Source organism: Schistocerca nitens, chromosome 9, assembly GCF_023898315.1.
Source record: "Schistocerca nitens isolate TAMUIC-IGC-003100 chromosome 9, iqSchNite1.1, whole genome shotgun sequence".
Lineage (NCBI taxonomy): Eukaryota > Metazoa > Arthropoda > Insecta > Orthoptera > Acrididae > Schistocerca > Schistocerca nitens.
The window spans coordinates 150,453,739-150,460,397 of record NC_064622.1 but is presented as its reverse complement, the minus strand read 5'-3'; the positions used below and the strand labels follow the sequence as shown (position 1 = coordinate 150,460,397).

At 46.5% G+C, this 6,659-nt stretch overlaps 1 pseudogene; it reads left to right on the top strand.

Moving 5' to 3' along the window:
* The first annotated feature begins 367 nt into the window (after positions 1–367).
* Positions 368–485, top strand: LOC126204498 (5S ribosomal RNA; annotated as a pseudogene).
* The last annotated feature ends 6,174 nt before the right edge of the window (positions 486–6,659 follow it).

The window sequence follows — 6,659 nt, the reverse complement described above, 5'->3', positions numbered from 1 at the left end:
CAGTCCATGACCATGTGTTGAACAGTTTGATTTGGAGCCCAACAGCTACAGTTAGAACTGGGTAGCTTTCCCTACTTGCGTCCACATATTCCATATCCCGTTCCGAATCTGTTTAGGCTTTATTCACGCCTGTCGTGAAAGTTCAAAGCTCTTAGGTCTTTCCACTGGATTGACACGGTCGCGATCATTGGTGGAGGCACTATCTGTGAAGCTGTCGTGCCATTTACTGTCTCTGGGCAAGTCAGTAGCTAGCGGTTGTTGGGCCACTCTCAGAGGGGGGTTTCTAGAACGAAGTCTAGTCGTTTCCAATATTGGGATATCCTCGTGGATGGAAAGTAGAGGATTATTCATTACTTTCCAATATGCCGCCAACGGCCTTGCCGCAGTGGTAACACCGGTTCCCGTCAGATCACCGAAGTTAAGCGCTGTCGGGCTGGGCTAGCACTTGGATGGGTGACCATCCGGTCTGCCGAGCGCTCTTGGCAAGCGGGCTGCACTCAGCCCTTCTGAGGCAAACTGAGGAGCTACTTGACTGAGAAGTAGCGGCTCTGGTCTCGTAAACTGACATACGGCTGGGAGAGCGGTGTGCTGGCCACATGCCCCTCCACCTCCGCATCCAGTGACGCCCGTGGGCTGAGGATGATGCGGCAGCCGGTCGGTACCTTTGGGCCTTCATGCCCTGTTCGCGAGGAGTTAAGTTTAGTTTAGTTTTCCTATATACCTTCGCCAAGGCTTCCTATCTCTCCAAGGAAGGCGGGCTATATAGCTAAGCGTTGGAAGCCAATACAGATGGGTAGTCTTTATACATCCAGTTATAATCTTCATATCAGCGTTGAGATGAATGTCCACGTCCTTTGTGCTTGCTGATTAGCCACATGGTGCGCAGTACTCGGCTGCAGAGTACACTGAAACGAGTACAGAGATTCGTCGTGTATCCGCTGATGCTCCACAGAGAGCCTCTGAATAAGATTGTTGTGTGAACGGTTTCGACATCCTGCTATAATTGCCAAAGTCCGTTGCAATGCACAATGGACATGAGTGGACGCAGGTGATCAGACAGGATGCTTATGTGCGGGTCACCTGTCAGTCGTATCTAGACGTATCAGGAAGTTCTATATCCCTCCAACTGCACACGCCCCACACCTTTACAGAACCTGCGTCAGCTTGAACAGTCCCCTTCTGACATGCAGGGTCCATGGATTCAGGAGGTTGTCTCCATTTGAAACGACACTTGTCTTACCAGGCAACATGTTTCGAGCCATGGACAGTCCAGTGTCGATGTTGATGTGTCCAGGCGAGGCGTAAAGCTTTGTGTCGTGCAGTCATCAGCGGGTTACGAATAAGCCTTCGGCTCCGAAAGCCCATATCTCTGATCTTTCGTTGAATAGTTTGTACATTGACACTTGTTGGTGGCCCAGCATTCAAATCTGCAGCAATTTGACGACGGGTTGGGCTTCTGTCACATTGAATGATTCTCTTTAGTCGTCGTTGGTCCCCATTTCGTCGCTTCCTCGGAGATGCTGTGTCCCATCGCTCGTGCGCCAACACCACGTTCAAACTCACTTAAATCTTGATGACCTGCTGTTGTAGCAGCAGTAACCTGTCTAACAACTGCGTCAGACACTTGTTGTCTTATATAGACGTTGCCGATTGCAGCGCTGTATTCTGCCTGTTTACGTATTTCTTCGGCGCTTCATTGTATATCCTCTCTACTTCAGTTTTGGTCAAATAGCAAAACTTATCTACTACTTTGTCTCGTTTCCTGATGTACTTTCCTTAGCGTAACCTGATTTATTTCGACTATATTCCATTATCCTTGTTTTGCTTTTGTTGATATTCATTTTATATCATCTTTTCAAGACAACGTCCATTCCGTTCAACTGCTCTCCCAAGTCCTTTGCTGTCTCTGCCGGGATTACCTTGTTCTGTATGAACTGCAGGTGGCGCAGACGTGTCGGAGCTAGAGTTGCTTGTATCCTCAGTGGTATAATAACTGTCTCGTCTATGGACCTTGACATCCTGCTATTCAGTGTGCTTTGCCTGTTAAGACTAGGGTACAGATGTCTAGATGTCTGAGCATAGCGTGTACTTTGTTTGCGACGTGTTGTATGTGATCCCCCTCAAGAGAGTTTCCGATCCAGCTAGACACCGACATATCCGACTTTTTCACGGAAATGTATTGGACATGCGTGCAGTGATATTTGTCTATAGACTTTGTGCAATAATTGTGGTCTACGTACAGGTTGACAGTTATTGAACTATATGACAAAAACGCAAATTAGTTACAAACCAAGGCGTGCACACACTTTATTCAATATGTAAGCGGCACTACGGATAAAATTCGGATTTAGGTTATGAGATGTTCGATATTCCTGCCATCATTTGTGTTCATGTGGCGCAGATGAATAGCGAAATTCACCAAGACCCGCTGAAGTCTCGGAACATCGATACTGTCGATGACCTTTTGAATGGCTGTTTCCACCTCAACAGTGGTTTTGGGGTTACTGCTGTACACCTTGTCTTTATTATAGCCCCACAAAAAGGAGTCGCATGTGTTCAGATCACGAGAATTTGGGGACAATAGAAGCCTATGACAGCGGCCTTTGGGTATCCAGTAGCCAGAATGCAGTCCCCAAAGTGCTCCTCCCGGACATCAAACACTCCCCTGCTTCAATGGGGTTGTACTCCGTCGTTCATGAACTACATTTTGTCGAAATGGCTTTGGATAATGGGGATGAAATCACCTTCCAAAACCTTCACGTATCGTTGGGCAGTCACCGTGCCATCAAGGAATATTGCATCGATTATTCCAAGACTACACACTGCCCATCACACAGTCACCCATTCAGTGTGAAGAGTCTTAAAGATCGCGAAATGCGGTTTCTTAGTCCCCAAATGTGCCAATTTTTCATACTGACTAACCCATCCAAATGAAAGCGGACTTCGTCGCTAAACCACACCATACTAATTACCATCATGCCCCGTGGCTGTACATTTTGAACGTCCTAACGCAAACTATTCAGACGTGTCCGGAACTAGACTTCAGACTTCCAAAAATCAGCAGCCAATATGGCCTTGTCATTTGCCTCCCATAAGTCATTCATTGTGCAGGGCTGGTCTAAATATGGACAGATAAGCAGATGTTGAGGATCCTGGACAGAACCACACAGACAGAGAGTGTTCTCATTCTATTTTAGGAAACCTCATTGCTGCAGGTTTGACTTGCACTTTGGCACTTCTACCCTCCTACAGTTTAGGGTTCTCCAGACTGTGTATGGTAGGTCTCCACCAGGCGCCAGTTCTTCTTTTACATCTCTATGGGGGTTTCTCAGGTCGATTTCCTACCTTTTCAAACGATTCTCTGCAGCCGACCCTTCCAGGGCTCGGCTACGTGACAGGAAACTCTTCCTCGAACAAAGCCGTCGGTCAGCAGGCTGGTGTCCATATAAAGGGTGACGCATGTCCTTTTCTTGCTTGGTTTTTTCGGCTTCGGCAGCGATGTCACGTCGTATGTTGGGCGGTGCGATCCCCGTGATTAAGTACATCTTGTGCACTGGGGTCGGTCTCAAGCATCCGGTAACAATCCGTGCCATTTCATTTACCGCGACATCAACTTTTCTCGCGTGTGTTGATGCAGACCATACTGGAGCGACGTATTCCGCGGCTGACACACTGAGCGCGAGGGCTGATGTTCTCAGGACTTTTGGGTTTGCAACCCAGGATCCGCTGGTTAGTTTCCTGATGATGTTGTTTCTAGTTGAGACTTTTTCCCTTGAGGCATTACAATGATGTTTATAGGTCAGTGTGCGATCCAACGTGACACCAAGATATTTGGGCGTTTTACAATGCTCGAGACGTTCACCTCTCCATATTACATTTAATTCACGATTTGCCTCCCAGTTCTTTAAATGGAATGCACAGACCTGCGTCTTGGAAGGGTTCGGCCTTAGGTGGTTTGCCTCATAATACTGGGATAGAGCTTCCAAGGTACTGGTTAATTTCTCCTCTACATCCATAAAATTGTTACCTTGGTCTGCAACTGCAGTGTCATCGGCATACATAAATTGGCGCGTGATGTTTGGCACTGGTTGGTTATTTGTATATATATTATACAGAGCTGGGGCGAGGACGCTTCCCTGAGGTAGGCCATTCCTCAGATTTCTCCACCTGCTCTTCTTGCCCTGGAGACAGACTAAAAATCTCCTATTATGCAGGAAAGTACCAATCAGTGATGTCAAATGGTAATCTCTTGTTACATTATATACTTTCCTACGGAGCCTCCGATGGTTTACAGTATCATATGCAGCTGAAAGGTCTATGAATGCCACTCCCGTGATCTCTTTCCTCTCAAACCCATCCTCAATATGTTGGGTCAGGTTCAGGATTTGACCGCAGCACGATTTGCCTGGTCGGAAACCTGCCTGCTGTGGGATGATCTGTTGTTCCAAGTCGCTTTCTATGCGACTTAGCGTCAGGCGTTCCAAGATCTTAAAACAGTGACATAAAAGAGACACAGGTTGGAAGTTTTTTGGATCATCAGAGTCCTTTCCTGGTTTCGGAAGTGCTACCACTCGGGCTTTTCTCCACATCTTTGGAATATGGAGCCTTTCTACACATTTGTTTATCAAATCTAGCAGCCACTGTAGGGTATTACTGCCAAAGTTAGTAATTTGCTCTACTCTAAGTTCGTCGATACCAGGAGCTCTGTTAATCTTCAAGCTGGAAATGGCTGCAGTAAGTTCTGACATTGTAAATAGTGCCTTGAGGTGATGATTTTCCTCTGCCGGATCACGTGCTAATGGTTGCTGGTACTTTCTGCCGTGGGTTTTGCCATTCATAAGGAGTGTAGTGGCGACTTGGTCTGCCGTGACGTTAGTAAATTTATCATTTGACTTTGTGGCGCCAACGTTAAGGTTCTTTAACAGTTTCCAAGCCCGCCTACTGTTCACTTTCATGTCCAGGTTCTCCACGAGGTCACACCATTTGGCTTTGCGGTTCTCAGCTATGACTGACATGAGTTCATCGTCTGCTAGAAATGTCTCATCATCAAATGAGTCGTTATCGAAGAGCTTCTGGTATCTTTCCAGTAGTGGCTTTGCCTCCTCAGACAGTCCTATAATATACAGTGTTCTGCATCCTCGCGGTATTGTTTTCCTAGACACCTTCTGAATGAGTTTGACAAAAGAGTCGTACATCTCAGGTTGTGGGGGGATTTTTGTTATTTCTACATCAATGAGCTCTCTAAATTTCTTCCAATTGGCCTTTTTAAAATTGAACCTTCTTTTGAAAGGAACTTATTCAGGCTTAACAACTGCATTGACCGTGCAAATTATGGGCCGATGCTGCGTAGGGGGAATTGGCTCCCCAGTCAGTTTTTCACATTGGCCAGCAAGTTTCTTGCTAACAAAGATGTTATCGGGAGTGTACCCTTTCTTCCATCTGCCACTATTAAAGGAGCTTGGCAGTTTCGGGTCATGTATGAGCAGTAGATCGTGTACCTCAGCCCAGGTCTCTAGTTCCACTCCGCTGCTGTTAGTTTCCTTATAGCCCCATGTAGTGCTCTGACGGTTGAAATCGCCCAATACAAAATTAAAGTCTTGGTAACTGAAATTGCCAGGCTCAGCGAAGACAAAATCTTATTCTGGGGGTTTGTACACAGAGGTAACGTTATACTGCTGAGTTCTAACGGTTAATATCTCAATGTCTTGCCTATCATTCAGTGATGCAGAAGTGACTCTAATTCCTGGCCTGGCGAAGATGGCACTACCGTACCGTTCATGTGGTCTCTCCAAGATCATCTTCATTCCATCTATTTTGGTTGTGGGTCTTGTACTGCCTCGATGAGTTTCTTGAATCAGAAGGAAGTCACATTGATATTCTTTACAAAAGTCAGATAATAAAACTTCTTTGTCTCTCGACATTCCTTCAATGTTTATCGACATCGTCACAAGTGGCCTTAGAAAAGACCGTTTGTGTAGGGTCTTATTGGTCTTCATTTCCTCAGAAGTCCGTTCCGGTTGTTGAAGGATTAGCCGCTGAAAGATCAACGTTGCCCGGGATGCGCCTGTTTGCGGTTCTCGTTTATATCTTGCTGTCCTTTGTAGAGAGAACTGCCTCAGACTTGTCAGTGTTTACCCTGAAGCGCCATTTCTCCACCCGAGGATCGACATATCTGAGTGATGTCTGTAGCCGTGAGTTAATGTTTGATGGTTTCCAGTCATGCGCTAATATGGCGGAGCCATTTGCGTAGATGGCAACCATCGTCTTATGTGTTGTTGCAAAAACTTTATTATGGAGGTTAAACAATGGAAGCCCCAGGGCACTGCCTTGGGCATGGAATACATATCGTGTTGGTGGTTTGTGCTGAATGTAAGTAAGATATGTTTAAGAGACATGCGAGTGCGTCGGGGAAACAAGCGTAGCTGAGTCTGCAGCTGCGCCACAAATAGTCGAGACCTTTGTTGGTGTCCGAGAACACAGCTCCAGTTACTTCGCTGGTCTTGTAGCCGCCAGGTAGGCGTTCTTCTACACGGAGAGGTCGTTGTGTCGCAAAGTTCTGATTCCTGAAGCTGAAATGCTCCGGTCTCAGGGCTTAATGAGCCTGTCACCTGTCACCTTAGTATGCAGACGGGTCAGTAATTTTGTGGGACGGATTGGTC